A 17,636-nucleotide genomic window follows, 5' to 3' on the forward strand; every position below is an offset into this window, starting at 1 on the left:
TTGTGAGCTCACTCTTGCGATATATAACCCCCCACAGAAGAAGAACTGGTGGCCCAGGAGGAGCCGCAAAACAAGGAGTTTGACTTGATCTAGGTGGCGTCTCCCAGTCAACTTTATGGCGCCATGGATGGACATTAGCTCGTTATATATTTATCATCTATTGTTGTAATACTTCCGCTATGTAATAATTACTGTTATGATATTGTCATATTTATCTCTATAAACTCTGTTATTATATGTGTTGTTCTTCCTTGGCACACATATGAGACGCACCCTGCTTTATCCCTTAAATCCGGGTGTGACAGAAGTGGTATCAGAGGAAATGTTGACTGTAGGACGAAACCTAGATAGAAATGGACAAAACCTGTATCTACTTACCTTACTTTGATTCTTTCTATACTTATCTTGATCTTGTCTCACCTTTTGCTATTCTACTCTGATTACTCTTAATTTTTCTATTCTAATACAAGATGGATTTCACACCTTGGAATCCTACATTTATGACCTTTTAAGAGATAGGAGACCTAAGACAAAATTAAAACTATTTTCTCTATTTAAAAATGTTGGTTGATTGTTCTGATGATAAATGCCTGATTTGCTTCTTTGATTCATTGAAACATTATAGTTGGGCATCTTAGCATGTACCACCATAAGGTAATGTATTAGCTTTAGTAGGTGACACACTAATCTACTTAGCTAATAAAACCCCCAAAGTAACATGTCTCGTAATTACTTGCCTTGTCTACAATTCTTACTTTCTTACCATGTGTTTCTAACTCAGATGGTCAATACCAAGAAGGGAGGCGGAATCGATCTACCTGCCAACCCATTCAACCGGAGGGTACTTAGACATCAACAACAACAAGCAGAGATGGATCCTCCAAATCCTCCACATGCGAAACTGATCCAGTAGTTGCAGCCCAGATGCAGATGATGCAATAGATGGTTGATACTATGGCATATATGCATGCGCAGATGCGGCAGGAATGCCAAGAGACGCGTTAGGAAAGGCAAGATATGCGAGAGGAGATGCGTCAAGAGTGGCTGGTGTGACAGCAACAAGCACCATTGCCTCCACCACCACCACCAGTTCCACCCCGGGACAAGCACCGAGAGTTCATGAGCCACAAGCCACCGACATTCGCTAGCTCTCCAGATCCTTTGCATGTTGATGATTGGCTGAAGTCTGTGGAGAAGATGCTGATTATTGCACAGTGCTCTGACCGGAAGAAGGTTATCTATGCTTCTGGTCGTCTTACCGGTCCTGCTGCTGATTGGTGGGATTCTTACACTGCTGCCCACGATGCTGCTGATACTATCACCTAGGCGGAATTTGCTACTTAGTTCAGAAATTATCATATTCCTGCTAGACTGATGAAGATCAAGAAGAAGGAATTTCTGCCGCTGAAGCATGGGAGCATGTCAGTCAGCGAGTACCGCGATAGATTCATTCAGCTCTCAAGATATGCACCAGATGAAGTGTTTGAGGATGAGAGGAAGCAGGAACACTTCATCGAAGGACTTAATGGACCTCTGCAGTATGCTTTAGTGGCTCATACCTTTCCATCATTTTAGAGGCTACTTGATAAAGCTTTAGCTATAGAACACAAGCGTGTTCAACTGGGAGACATGAAGAGGAAGGCGATATCCTAGGGTCAGGGGAGCAGCAGCATTCGTCCTCGCTATGTTCTACCCTAGGGTACACCGGTTCGCACTGGAGGAGGCCAGCGTCCAGCTTAGTACACACCACAGGGGACTCCACCGACTCGTTAGGCTATCCCCACTGGCACCCCGGCGAAATTCTTAGGACAGAGTGCAGGCACCACATGCTACAAGTGTGGTAAGACAGTGCATTATGCTAATGTTTGTCCACAGAGGATTGCTACTACCCCCGTTCAGAACAAGCAGCAAACTCCAGGATCTGGCAAGGGATTCACTATTGCCAGGGTTAATCAAGTCAGCACTGATACTACTACTGAGGGAGCTAACATCGGTATTGGTATGTTTTATATTAATGCAATTCCTGCAGCAATATTATTTGATTATGGTGCTACACATTCATTTATGTCTGCTCGATATGCCAACACAAATGAGTTACCACTGGAAAATATGAAACCAATGGTAGTAATTACACCTAAAGGGTCTGTTGAGGCAAACTATATGACACACAGATTAACTTTGACAATTATGGGAAGTGAATTCTGGGCTACCCCTATAGTATTAGAGGAAACAGTATAGACCTGATTCTTGGTATGTCATGGTTAAGAAAGACAAAGGCAGTTATACACTGTGCTAGGGGAACTATAGAACTCACCAACTCTAAAGGAGAAAGATTTGAAGTTGAAATTACCGTAACCGCCTCTACCAGACCTGCTGTATTTCTAGTAGATGGGAAGTTTGTAGGCAACAACATCTGTGTGGTTAGGGATTTCTCCGATGTCTTTCCAGAGGAGTTACTCGGGATGCCACCACATAGGGAAGTGGAGTTTGTCATTGATCTCTTACCTGGAACTGCTCCTATTTTGAAAAGGCCATACATGATGTCTGTAGAAGAACTAAAAGAACTTAAGAAGCAACTAATGGAGTTACAGGAGGCTGGGTACATTCGTCTGTGTTCCTCACCTTGGGGAGCACCGATTCTGTTCGTATAGAAGAAGGATGGATTATAGAGGATGTGTGTGGATTATAGGTCCCTTAATGATGTTACTGTGAAGAACAAGTATCATTTACCTCGCATTGAGGACTTATTTGATCAGATGAGAGGTGCCAGGGTATTCTCGAAGATTGATCTTAGGTCGTGGCATCATCAAATGAAGATTAGGCCATCTGATATTCCCAAGACGTCTTTTCAACTCGATATGGTTTATATGAATTCACAGTTATGTCATTTGGACTAACTAATGCACCAGACTATTTTATGAATCTGATGAATAAGGTGTTCATGGAGTATCTTGACAGATTCGTCGTGGTATTCATCGACAATATTCTTATTTATTCCAAGAGTGATAGTGATCATGAGGAACATCTGTGATTGGTGCTACAAAAGCTACGGGATAACCGACTCTACGCCAAGTACAGCAAATGCGAGTTCTGGATTGACGAGGTACCATTTCTTGGGCACATCATCTCTAATGATGGAATATCAGTGGATCCTGCTAAAGTCAGGGAGACTGTGGCATGGAGCATACCCAGTACAGTTACTGAGGTCCGGAGTTTCATGGGGCTTGCAGGCTATTATCATGATTTATTGAAGGGTTCTCTAAGAATGCTAAGCCTATTACCTCACTTCTAGATAAGGGGAGAGAGTTTAAGTGGGATTAGAAGTGCCAAGATAGCTTTAATCAACTGAAGTTGAGATTGATGTCACCCCCAGTATTGATTATGCCAGATTTGCAAAATGGATTTGATATCTATTGTGATGCATGTGGCCAAGGCTTGGGATGTGTTCTTATGCAAGAAGGACACGTAATTGCCTACACGTCTTGTCAGTTGCGGAAACATGAGTTGAACTATCCCACTCATGAATTAGAACTGGCAGGCGTAGTGCATGCTCTCAAGATATGGAGACATTATATTATGGGAACCAAGTGCCAAGTGTACACCGATCACAAGAGTTTGAAGTACATATTCACTTAGAAGGATCTCAGCCTTAGGCAACGCCGTTGGTTGGAGTTTATTAAGGATTATGATTTGGAAATTCACTATCACCCGGGCAAGGAGAATCTAGTTGCGGGTGCCTTGAGTCGGAAGGAACACGTTCATGCCGCTATTGTTGCCCAGCTACCCGATGAGATTGTTGAGGATTTCAGGAGACTCAACCTGGGAATAGTTGCTCACACTGAAGGAGTCATTATTGAAGTGGAACCTACCTTGGAGCAAGAAATCCATAAGGGTCAGATTGGTGATGCTAAAATCCAAGAGATCAAGGATCTAATTATGAAGGTAGAGGTCCAGAATTCACGAAAGATGAGCAAGGCACGATATGGTTCAAGAACCAGATATGTGTACCAGAGATTGACATCCTTCGTGAGACTATACTTAAGGAAGCCCATGATTCTAATTACTCCATTCATCCTGGTAGCACTAAGATGTATCAGGATTTTAAGCAGAAGTACTGGTGGTATGGGCTGAAAAGAGATGTGGCTGCACATGTGGCTATGCGTGATGTGTGTCAAAGAGTCAAGACCGAACACCAAAGACCAGCTGGACTATTGCACCCGTTAAAGATATCCGACTGGAAGTGGGAAGAAATTGGTATGGATTTCATTGTCGGGTTGCCTCATACCCCGAAAGGATACGGTTCCATCTGGGTGATTGTGGACAGGCTAACCAAAGTACCTCACTTCATTCCAGTCAAGACTACTTATAAAGGATCTCAGTTGGCAGAGTTATACATGGCTCTGATTGTGTGTTTACACGGTGTACCAAAGAAGATTGTTTCTGATAGAGGCTCACGGTTTACCTCCAGATTCTAGAAAAGCTTTCATGAGAATATGGATACAAAGTTGAGTTTCAGTTCGGCCTATCATCCTCAAACTGATGGCCAGACTGAAAAAACTAATTAGGTACTGGAGGATATGTTGAGAGCTTGTGCCCTTCAGCATGGAGGTAGTTGGGACAAGAGTCTACCATATGCTGAATTCTCGTATAATAATAGTTACCAGGCCAGTGTGAAGATGTCACTATTTGAGGCTTTATATGGCAGGAAGTGCAGGACTCCTTTATATTGGGATCAGACTAGAGAAAGACAGTTCTTTGGGCCTGAACTTATTCAAGAGGCAGAAGAACAAGTCCGTATAATTCGGGAGAACTTGAGGGTAGCACAGACCAGGCAAAAGAGCTATGCTGATAATCGAAGAAGACCACTGGAGTTTGAGGAAGGTGATCATGTGTACCTCAAGGTGTCACCACTTCGTGGAATGAGGAGATTCAAAGTCAAAGGAAAATTGTCCCCTCGCTTTATTGGACCCTTCAGAATCTTTAGGCGAGTTGGGGAGATGGCCTACCAACTCGAGCTACCTGATCATCTATCTGATGTACACGATGTATTCCACGTGTCTCAACTTAAGAAGTGTCTCCGTGTCCCTAAGGAACAGCTACCAATGGAAGAACTTAGTGTTCAAGGTGATCTGACTTACACGGAGTATCCTATCAAGATTCTTGACACATTGACTCAAGTTACAATAAATAAAGTTATAAAGATGTGCAAAGTGCAATGGAGTCACCATGGAGAAGATGAAGCTACTTGGGAGAGAGAAGAAGAGCTTCGAATAGAATTTCCCCATCTTTTCCCTAGTCCTTCCTAAATCTCGAGGACGAGATTCTTGTTAAGAGGGGTAGGATTTGTGATACCCAAGTTGTAAAGGATAAGAAATGGATTTTTTATGTCTATGAGTTGACTCTGCATATAAAAACATGAGAACACTCCATTTCCAAAAATAAATGATTAATAAATGACATGACTAAATTGTGCATCATGCTGGGATTTATTTGTATGTACATTTAATAATATTAGTAATTACATTGATGGAAATGAATTAATATCCAAAATTGGGGGATTTAATACATAATTGGAATATTTAGAAACGGGAGTTTACAAGGAAAAGAAGAGAAAAGAAATACTATATAGAAAAAATAAATATATATTTCCTACACTAGGATTTGAATTTGTACATTTAGGTCAAAGGTGAAACTCATAACAAAATTTGAATTCAAGTTTGAAATCTAAAAATAAAAAGAAAAGAAAACAGAAAAAAGGGAAAAGAAAAAGAGAAGGGGAAAACAACCGCATGGGCCGAATGTGCCTGACCTCGGCCCATCTCGCCCTTCGCTCTGCACGTGTTCCGCAGCGTGACCTGACGCTGACATCCGGGTCCCATGTGTTAGACGCAGCGGCACGCCAGTGCTTCCGTTTTTCCACTGACTTGAGGGCCCGCGTAGCAGTTTCATTTTCCACCATGCTCTGACTGGAGTGTGGGGCCACGCGGTCAGACCTTCCTTCAACGGAGCTGCCCGCATCCTCGAGACGACTGGCGCACAACACGGAATTCTCGGTCAAGGCCGCCCAGATCCTGTGGCCTTGTCGCGCATATAAAACAATCGGTCGCCTCACGTTCCCGTGACCGATTCAAGCGCGTAGACGACCAGAGCCTAAATCGAGAGGGGGGCGGCGACCTTGCATCGATTTGACCGTGCCGTCAACGAAATTCCTCTGCGCTAGTGTCCCATCCCTGGTGCGTGGCCGAGTGAGTGCGCCAGCATCTGGGAAGTCCGTTCGTGCCCTCAGGTCAAGCTGAGCGGTTTCGAATCGAAGAGAATTCCTCACCGGAGTGCGAGTCTAGGTCGGAACAACCCCTTCGCATGGACGGCTCGCTTGCGCTGGTGATTCCTGGTATGGAGGCCTCACCTGTGTTCGCCTTCATTACTGCAACAAGTAGGACCGTTGAATTGAAGTTTGGTGCGCCTATGCGAGGATTAGCCTCGTCAGCGATGGCTTCACTGTCGTCCTCTATTTTGGGGGAAAATGGTCGGGGGGAGACGGGTGTTGGACGGTCGATGGGCAGATCGACAGTCCTGGGCCACTCGATCTGGAATGGGCACTAGAGATTAGACGAAGGGTAGAGGTTCGACCGCGTCGATGTGAGCCATCGGATCCTGATCAGAGGGGTACAGTCGAATTGCGTTGGAAATGAATCCTAGCCGTCAAACGTTAATCGAGCGGGTCAGAGTGCGTATCGGGTCGCGAGAATGATGATTTAATCTGGAGCGTCGGCATTAGATCGGACGACTGATATATGTAGATAACGTTTCGGCTGTGCGCTTTAGCATATGAGTCCTTGTGTTTTAACTAAACCAACCCGCGACCCAGTGCATAATGTTCTGAGTCTAGGGTTTATTCGCGCAGTAGCCCCAGTCTTTTCCGGTAATCGACGCATAGTCCAGAAGTCAGTGAAAATGAATAAATGATTATGTAAATTGATTTTTAGTATGAAATTAATTACAGAAACTTGTATAATTCCTAGAAAATTCATATTAAGTCCAAATTGGTCCATTCGAGTTCCCATAATTTTGTATTAATATTGTCTATAACTCTGTAACACTGTTTTAACATGAAAATTATATTAAAATTGATCTCTTAATCAATCTTGTACAAAACACATAAAAACTTTAGAAATTCATAACTTAAAATCCATAACTCCAAATTTAGTGATTCTTTTTCCTATGATCTTATTTTAATATATAGATTATTAATATGTATTTTGTATACATGTTTGGTGTGATGTTAATTTCCTCTTTGTACTATGTTTGTTTGTATTGTGGCGAGTAGAAGAGCCAGTGGCTGAGGATCCCGGTGTTCAGCAGGTAGAAGTTGTTGAGCAGGAGCTCATTGAAGGCAAGTTGTGTCCTTGACCACTTTTATTACCCAATAATGTTCTTTATGATCATTTATTCCTGCATAGGTTTAATTTTGAGGGGACCCAATAGGTCACCCTACTCTGGTTATCTTTTTACCTTGTTCACCCCTGAATTACTTGGGTAGTTTTGCTCTTGCTCTATATGGTTTTGGGATTAATATTACATTATGTTCATGTTCCAATTATACTGTTACTCTATTTATTATTCATGTCAAGATCATTAATTTTAATTGGAACATGGAGCTTAACTTGAGAAACACGTGCCACCACAAGGGTGGTATGGGACGCCCTTGGCTGACTAACTAGGAAAGCTAGTGGAGGACTACCTTACCCGATAGGGGCAAGGGCAGTAGGGGAGTAGGCGTGTAGGGAGGTTTCCGGGTTGATTTTGCTTCGATGGCGGTCAGGTGAGGGATCCCTGCATTGGAGCTTCCTAGAAACTGTAGCGAGTTTTCTAAAGCTAGTGGAACTTTGTAAAGGCCTCGTAGTGTTACCCTGCCTCGCTTCCTTGGTAGAGGTGTATGGGGCCCGTACAACCCCGTGGCAGATGGGTAACATGACTTGTGGGTACAAGGTACAACCTTTGTAGAGTGTAAAACTGGTATACTAGCCGTGCTCTTGGTCGTGAGCAGCTCAGGACTCTCGCATGATTAAACTATGGAACTAAATTCAATTTATCATTTGCATTGCATGGGTTTATTTATTAATTTTGTTTCATTATTATTATGGTTTGGTATTACCTACATCTAATAATTGCTAATAAAATTTGACCAGCTTATTAAAAGCAATGCTCAGCTTTAACCCTTATTGTTGATCAGCCTTACACATCACATGAACTCCCACCTTTGGTGAGTTCATGCACATTATTCCCCACGACTTGTTGAGCTATGATATTTTGTGAGCTCACTCTTGTGATATATAACCCTCCCCCCCACAGGAGAAGAACTGGTGGCCCAGGAAGAGCGCACAACGAGGAGTTCGACTTGATCTAGGTGGCATCTCCCAGTCAACTTTATGTCTCCATGGATGGACATTAGCTCATTTTATATTTATCATCTATTTTTGTAAGACTTCTGCTATGTAATAATTACTGTTATGATATTGTGACATTTATCTCTATACACTCTGTTATTATATGTGTTGTTCTTCTTTGGCACACATATGAGACGCACCAGACTTTATCCCTTAAATCCGGGTGTGACAATTCTCCCCCTTAAGATCAAAAGGAACTCAAGGAATCCCCGCCTTAACCAAGGTGAGCTCATCCTCATTACAAGGTTGAGCTTTGATCCCTTTAGCACGCAAAAATCTTCACCCTAAAAATAAGCTTTCCTTTCAGGTCGAGGTAAGCTTTAATGCACAAATTCTCCCCCTTTGACATCAAACACCAAAACCATATTCAAACAAGAACATAGGATGATGTCAAGGGACAACAGGGTATGAAGTAGGAAAATGCAACACACTAACTTACTCCCCCTTACATATGCAATGTTAGTCCTTTAATTGGGTTGTCATCCAAACCACCAAAACCCATAAGAGAGCTTTCAAGAGTTCTAATCTTAAGTGGGAGAGGAGGAATCCTAAATCCTCATAGATGAGTGCTCAACGGTGATGTTGAGGAGGTGGATTTAAAGGCTCTAGAGCTGAGAGAATGTCCTAGGTTCAAGGTTCATGTTAAAAGCATCTCTATGATTCCTACAATGGTTGAAGTAGGAGTCAAGCCTTACCTCTATGACATCTTCTTTAAGATTGACTCTATTGAGGAAGAGGGGTGGAATGATGAATCTGTAAGCTTGGGAAAAAGAGCTTTAGTGGAGATGCTAGGTGTGGAGGATTCTAGGCTTATGAAATCTAGAGAAAATCATATATGAAAAAAGGTCCATAGCTCAGGGTGATAAAATATGAAGTCTAGTGAAAATGAGAGTGAGTTGTTGAACGATGATGAAAGAGTTGGTGAAGATAAGGTTGATTTGGGAGATAGGGATGATGACTTGCTTAATTCTCAGGATATGGACATATTTGCTAAGGAAGATGAAGCTGAATTTCATGAATCCTAGGAATCTAACAAGGAAAGTAAGGATAAAGAAATCCAGTGTGAAGACTTCTAGATGGTTAAAGACAAAAAGGCAAAGCCAAGATAAAAGATCATGTTGAAGGGAATATGAGGAGCAGTAGGCTGGAGGCCTATGAAGATGTAAAGGTACCAGACCTAGCTATTTCCAAGGCTGAAGCCAAAGATGCATATATTCATAAAGGTAACTCCGACAATCCCTTCTTTGTTCTAAATTCTAATGAGTTCTCTTTGCCTGAGATTGTTGAAAAATGAATGTGAGTTCGGGGAAAAACAAAATTGAAATTTATGAGAGTTTAAATATGAATAAATCACTAGAGGAGGCTAGGGCTAATATGATTGTTCAGTCTAATAATTAAAACTCGGTTAAGGAAAATTGTAACCCCCTTGGCAACAATGTTGATTTTGACGATCTCAAATGAGAGTCTCATGATCTGTTGAGAAGTGGGCCTGATAAAGATGAATTGGAATATCTGCCTCCAAAAATCAGAAAAAAGAAATTAGCAAAGAAAAATGTGCTAAGAAAAAAGAACCTTCCAAAATTCAAATATATATCTAATAAGAGGAGGGATATGAGAAAGTCATCCCCTTTGAAAGGGAAATGTGCCCTTGGGCAATTTCTATAATGTTTTGGTGATTAAGTGCCCAACACGTTTAATTAAGTTCTTATATGCCAAATAAAGTGAGAAGTGCAAATCAAGGCAAAAGGTATGGTTCTAGACTTGGTGAATTGTGTTATGTACTAACATGGTTATCCAAGTGCTAGAAACAGTGACTAAAGAAGAAGAGAGGAAAAGGGAAAGACTTGGCTCTGTGCAGCCAAACTTCAGCTCGGTCTGGCACACCGGACTGTCCGGTGGTGCACCGGACAGTGTTCGGTGCGCCAGGCTGGTCTCCGGTGAAAAGGTCGCTCTCGGGAGTTGACGACGATGTACGGCTATAATTCACCGGACCGTACGATGGTGCACCGGACTGTCTGGTGAGTCATCCGCGGCGAACTCATCGCTCTCGGGAAAAGGATCAGCGGCGTACGACTAAAAATCATCGGACTGTCTGGTGGTGCACCGGACTGTCCGGTGAGCCAACGGTCGCCAGCGCCAACGGTCGGCCGTGAAATCTACGGGTGACGCGTGGCAGCTTCAACGGTCGTCAGGGGCACCGGACTGTCCGGTGTGCACCAGACAGTGTCCAGTGCGCCAACGGGCCCGGAGTTGCAACGGTCGTCTGTGCCCAATTTGGAAGGCAGACGCGCACCGGACATGCTACAGTAGCTGTCCGGTGGCGCACCGGACTGTCCGGTGCGCCACTCGATAGAAGGCAAGGATGGCCTTCCAAGTTTGTCTCCAACGGCTCCTAGCTACCTTGGGGCTATAAAAGAGACCCCTAGGCGCATGGAGAAGAAAACCAAGCATTCTCTAAGTATTCTAAAGCATCCAGACTTCGCTCCCGCGCGTTCGCTTCATTATGTTAGTGATTTGAGCTCCATTTGAGTTGCGAACTCCGTGTGTTGTGCTTCGAGCTCAAGTCATGACTTGTGTGCGTGGTTGTGCTGCGGATTTTGTGTGTGTTGCTCTTCCCAACCTTACTCTGTGCCTTCTTTGTGATCTCTATTGTAAGGGTGAGAGACTCCAAGTTGTGGAGATTCCTCGCAAACGGGAAAATACACTAAAGGAAAAGACCGTGGTATTCAAGTTGATCATCGGATCACTTGAAAGGGGTTGAGTGCAACCCTCGTCCATTGGGACGCCACAATGTGGAAGTAGGCAAGTGTTACTTGGCCGAACCACGGGATAAATCGCATGTCTCTTGTGATTGTGATTGTTTTGTCCACAAGAACTCGCCTCAAAACTACTTAGTCGCACTAACACATCTATAACTAAGTTTTGTGGCTATTTAGTGTTTAATTTTACAGGATCACCTATTCACCCCCCCCCCTCTAGGTGCTCTCAATTGGTATCAGAGCCGTACTCTTCATCTAAGGGACTAACCGCCCGAAGAGATGGATCCTAAGGGAAAGGGGATGGTCATCAACGACAAGGAAAAGGAGCCCGTCTTCAATGAGCCAAGAGACGACAAGCCTACTGACTCAGGATCGAGTCAAAAGAAGAGAGACGGGAAGAAGAAGAGGCGCATCAAGAAGATCATCTACTACGACAGCGATGCCTCGTCTTCTTCACCACACGACGAAGACGACGACTCTTCAAAAAGGAAAACGGTTAATCAAAACTATTCATTTGATTATTCTCATATTCTAGTTAATTCAAATGCTCATTTACTATCAATTCCACTTGGGAAACCTCCACACTTTGATGGAGAAGACTACTCTTTCTGGAGTCATAAAATGTGTAGTCATTTATTTTCTCTCCATCCTAGTATCTGGGAGATTGTTGAAAACGGAATGCATTTTGATAGTACTGACAATCTCGTTTTCATAAATGAGCAAATTCATAAAAATGCACAAGCTACTACTGTCTTGCTAGCTTCAATTTGCAGGGATGAATATAATAAAGTGAGTGGCTTGGACAATGCCAAGCAAATCTGGACACCCTTAAGATATCACATGAGGGAAATGATGCCACTATGATCACAAAGATGGAACTAGTGGAAGGCGAGCTAGGGAGATTTGTGATGATCAGGGGAGAGGAGCCAACTCAGACTTACAACAGGCTCAAGACCCTGGTCAACAAGATCTGAAGCTATGGAAGCAGAAGATGGACGGATCATGATGTCGTCCGACTCATGCTAAGGTCATTTACTGTAGTTGACCCCCATCTTGTCAATCTTATTCGTGAAAACCCCAGGTACACCAAGATGACGCCCGAGGAGATCCTTGAAAATTTTGTGAGCGGGCGCATGATGGTAAAGGAAGCTCGATACGTGGACGATGCTCTAAACGGTCCACTACCCGTCTACGAGCCTCAACCCGTTGCTCTTAAGGCAACCAGTAGCAGGGAGGCACTACCAAGTAAGGTGGCACAAGTGGAGGCTGCTGGCCTCAATGAGGATGAGATGGCGGTTATCATCAAGCGCTTCAAGACCGTGCTTAAAGGACGCAAGGAGTACCCCAACAAGAACAAAACAAGGGGAAAACACTCCTGCTTTAAATGTGGTAAGACTGGTCACTTTATTGCAAATTGTCCTGATAATGATAGTGACCAGGGACAAGAAAAGAGCGGGAGGAAGGAGAAAAGGAAGAACTACAGGAAGGCAAAGGGCGAGGCGCACCTTGGAAAGGAATGGGACTCGGACTGCTCCTCTTCCAACTCTGACGACGAAGGACTTGCTGCCTCAGCCTTCAACAAATCCTCACTCTTCCCCAACGAACGCCATACATGTCTTATGGCCAAGGAGAAAAAGGTACGTGTTCGGGACACACCCAAGTACACTTCATCTAGTGATGAAGAATCATCCGATGATGAAGTAGATTACTCTAGTTTATTTAAAGGTTTAGATAGAGCCAAAGCAGAGAAAATTAATGAATTGATTGATGCTCTAAATGAAAAGGATAGACTTTTAGAAAAGCAAGAGGACATTTTATATGAAGAACATGACAAATTTATTAGTGTTCAAAAATCTCTTGCTCTAGAAATTAAAAGAAATGAAATGCTATCATCTGAGTTATCTGCTTGCCATGAATCTGTTTCTAGTTTAAGGAGTTTAAATGATGAATTAAATACTAAGCTAGAGGAAGTTAATAAATCTAATTCATGTGTAGAGCATGTTGTTATTTGTAATAGATGTAAGGATTTTGATGTTGATGCCTGTGATGAGCATTTAATTGCTATTACTAAATTGAATGATGAGGTGGCAAGTCTTAATGCTCAACTTAAGACTTGCAAAAGTGATTTTGATAAATTAAAGTTTACTAGAGATGCCTACACTATTGGTAGACACCCCTCAATTAAGGATGAACTTGGTTTTCGAAAGGAAACCAAGAACTTAACAAGCCAAAAGGCTCCCGTTCTCAACAAGGAGAAAGGGAAGGCCCCTATGGCTAGTAGTCCTCAAAGGAATCATGCTTTTATTTATGATAGGAAAATTGCTAGTCGTTCCAATTATAATAAGAGTTATGTTCATACTGCTTACAATAATTCACATGCTATGTTTTCCTCTAGCTCTACTTTTGTGCATGGTAGAAGTAGGCCTAGGAAATATCATGTTGTGCATCACGTGCCTAGGAAAATGTGTAATAAACCTACTACTGTGTTTCATGCTTGCAACACTTCATTTGTACTTTCATGTAAGAATGAAAAAGTAGTTGCTAGGAAGTTGGGATCCAAATGCAAGGGAGACAAGACTTGTATTTGGGTTCCAAAAATTATTGTGACTAACCTTGTAGGACCCAACAAGAGTTGGGTACCTAAAACCCAAGCGTAAATTGCTTTGCAGGTTCATGCATCTGGGGGCTCAAGCTGGATTATGGACAGCGGATGCACAAACTGAAAGGGAAATGTGCCTTGGGCCATTTCTAAGTATTTTGGTGATCAAGTGCCAACACAAATGGTTTAAGTATGAAACTATGCCAAATGGTGGAAGAAGTGCAAATCAACACAAAGGTATGATTCTAGACTTAGTACATTGGTTTTTGTGTACTAACATATTTGTCTAAGTGCTAGAATCAGAGAAAAGACAAAAGGAAAAACAGTTGGCTGAGTACAGCCAACTATTGTTCAGTCTAGGTGCACCGGACTGTCCGGTGGTGCACCGGACAGTGTCCGGTGCGCCAGGCTGGCTCTGGTGAAAAGGCTGCTCTTGGGAATTCGTCGGCGGCGTACGGCTATAATTCATCGGACTGTCCCGTGGTGCACCGGATTGTCCGGTGAGCCAACGGTTGGCCGAGCCAACGGTCGGCCGTGCAATCCGCGCGTGACGCGTGGCCGGGCCAACGGTCTGATGGGGGCACCAGACTGTCCGGTGTGCACCGGACAGTGTCCGGTGCGCCAACGGCTCCAAATCTTGAACGGTCGGCTGCGCCAGAATAGGAAAGCAATCAGCACCGGACTGTCCGGTGAACCACCCGACAGAAGGCAAGGATAGCCTTCCTGGATTGCTCTCAACGGCTCCTAGCTACCTTGGGGCTATAAAAGGGACCCCTAGGCGCATGGAGGAGCACACCAAGCATACTCTAAGCATTCTTGATCATTCACACTCCGTCTTTGCGCACTCGATTGGCATTCTTAGTGTTTTGAGCTCCGTTCTAGTGGTGAACCTTGTGTTATTTATTTGAGCTCAAGTCTTGGCTATGTGTGTGCGTATTGTTGTGGATTTGTGTGTGTTGCTTCCCTCCCTTACTCTAGTGCTTTCACTTTGATTCTTATTGTAAGGGAGAGAGACTCCAAGTTGTGGAGATTTCTCGCAAACGGGAAAGAGTAAAGAAAGAAGAACACCGTGGTATTCAAGTTGATCATTGGATCACTTGAGAGGGGTTGAGTGCAACCCTCGTCCGTTGGGACGCCACAACGTGGAGTAGGCAAGTTTTGTACTTGGCCGAACCACGGGATAAATCATCGTGTCTCTTGTTCTTGTTCTCACTGTGTCTATTGTGTTTCACAAGAGCTCAGTCATTAGCTACTTGTTTTAATTGTGCTAACACTTAATCAAGTTATGTGGCTTTAAGTCTTAAGTTTTTACAGGATCACCTATTCACCCCCCTCTAGGTGCTCTCAATTGGTATCAGAGCCGTTCTCTTCACGAAAGGGACTAATCGCCCGAAGAGATGGATCCTAAGGGAAAGGGGATGGTGATCAACGACAAGGAGAAGGAATCCTTCATCAATGAGCCAAAAGACGACAAGCCCACTGACTCGGGCTCAAGTCAAAAGAATAAGGATGGAAAGAAGAAGAGGCGCATCAAGAAGATTGTCTACTACGACAATAACTCGAACTTTTCTTTCGATTATTCTCGTATTCCGCATAATTTCAATGCTCATTTGCTTTCCATTCCACTTGGTAAACCTCCACACTTTGATGGAGAGGACTACAGATTTTGGAGTCACAAAATGCGTAGCCATTTGTTCTCTCTTCATCCAAGTATATGGGAGATAGTAGAAAATGGAATGCAATTTGATAGTTCGGATAATTCTATGTTTATCAATGAACAAATCCATAAAAATGCACAAGCTACTACTGTTCTTTTAGCATCCTTGTGCAGGGAAGAATACAATAAGGTGAGCGGCTTGGATAATGCCAAGCAAATCTGGGACACCCTCAAGATCTCGCATGAGGGGAACGACGCCACCATGCTCACCAAGATGGAGTTGGTGGAAGGCAAACTAGGAAGGTTCGCGATGATCAGGGGAGAGGAGCCAACTCAAATGTACAATAGGCTCAAGACCCTGGTCAACAAGATAAGGAGCTATGGGAGCACGAGATGGACGGACCACGATGTCGTCCGACTTATGCTAAGGTCCTTCACTGTCCTTGATCCTCATCTTGTAAACTCTATTCGTGAGAATCCTAGGTACATCAAGATGATGCCCGAGGAAATACTCGGAAAGTTCGTAAGCGGGTGAATGATGATCAAGGAGGCAAGATATGTTGATGTTGCATTGAATGGCCCAATGCCGATCTACGAGCCTCAAACTGTTGCTCTCAAAGCAACAAGTAGCAGGGAGGCGCTACATAGCAAGGTGGCACAAGTTGAGGCGGCCGGGCTAAATGAGGAAGAAATGGCCCTCATCATCAAGCGCTTCAAGACGGCGCTCAAAGGTTGCAAGGATCATCCCAACAAGAGCAAGACGAAGGGAAAGCGCTCCTGCTTCAAGTGTGGTAAGATTGGTCACTTTATTGCTAACTGTCCCGATAATGATAGTGACCAGGAACAAGGAAAGAATGGGAAGAGAGAGAACAAGAAGGTTTACAAGAAGGCTAAGGGCGAGGCACACCTTGGAAAAGAATGGGACCCGGATTGTTCTTCGTCCGACTTCGACGACGAAGGACTCGCCGCCACAGCCTTCAACAAATCGTCTCTCTTTCCCAACGAGCATCACACATGCCTCATGGCAAAAGAGAAGAAGGTAAATACTCGAAGTACTATTACATATGCTTCTTCAAGTGATGATGAGTCTAGAGATGATGAAGTAGACTACGCAAGCTTATTCAAAGGTTTAGATAGAACTAAAATTGATAAGATCAATGAATTAATTGATGCTTTGAATGAGAAGAATAGATTGTTAGAGAAGCAAGAGGGTCTTTTATATGAAGAGCATGATAAATTTGTTAGTGCGCAAAATTCTCTTGCTTTAGAAGTTAAAACAAATGAAATGCTTTCATGTGAATTATCTACATGCCATGAATCTATTTCCAGCTTAAAGAGTATTAATGTTGATTTAAATACTAAGTTAGAAATAGCTAATAAATCAAGCTCTTGTGTAGAACATGTTGTGATTTGCAATAGGTGTAAGGATTTTAATGTTGATGCTTGTAGTGAACACTTAATTTCCATCTCAAAATTAAATGGTGAAGTGGCTAGTCTTAATGCCCAACTTAAGACTAGCAAGAATGATTTTGATAAACTAAAATTTGCAAGGGATGCCTACACCATTGGTAGACACCCCTCAATTAAGGATGGGCTTGGCTTCAAGAGAGAAGCCAAGAACTTAACAAGCCAAAGAGCTCCCATTTTCAACAAGGAAAAGGGGAAGGTTCCTATGGCTAATAGTAGTCAAAAGAATCATGCATTTATTTATGATAGAAAATTTTCTAGAAATGTTCATCATGATAGGAGTTGTAATGCTTATGATTCAAATGCCATGTTTGCTTCAAGTTCTTCCTTTGTGCATGGTAGAGATATGCCTAGGAGAAATGTTGTTCATGTACCTAGAAAACCAAGTAATGAACCTTCTACAATTTATCATGCTTTCAATGCTTCTTTTGCAATTTGTAGGAAGAATAAGAAAGTGATTGCTAGGAAATTAGGGGCAAAATGCAAAGGTGATAAAACTTGCATTTGGGTCCCTAAGGCTATTGTAACTAACCTTGTAGGACCCAACAAGAGTTGGGTACCTAAAACCCAAGCCTAATTTGCCTTGCAGGTTTATGCATCCGGGGGCTCAAGCTGGATTATCGATAGCGGATGCACAAACCACATGACGGGGGAGAAGAAGATGTTCACCTCCTACGTCAAGAACAAAGATTCCCAAGATTCAATCA

The sequence above is a fragment of the Zea mays genome, chromosome 2, assembly GCF_902167145.1.
Source record: "Zea mays cultivar B73 chromosome 2, Zm-B73-REFERENCE-NAM-5.0, whole genome shotgun sequence".
In the NCBI taxonomy this organism is placed as follows: domain Eukaryota; kingdom Viridiplantae; phylum Streptophyta; class Magnoliopsida; order Poales; family Poaceae; genus Zea; species Zea mays.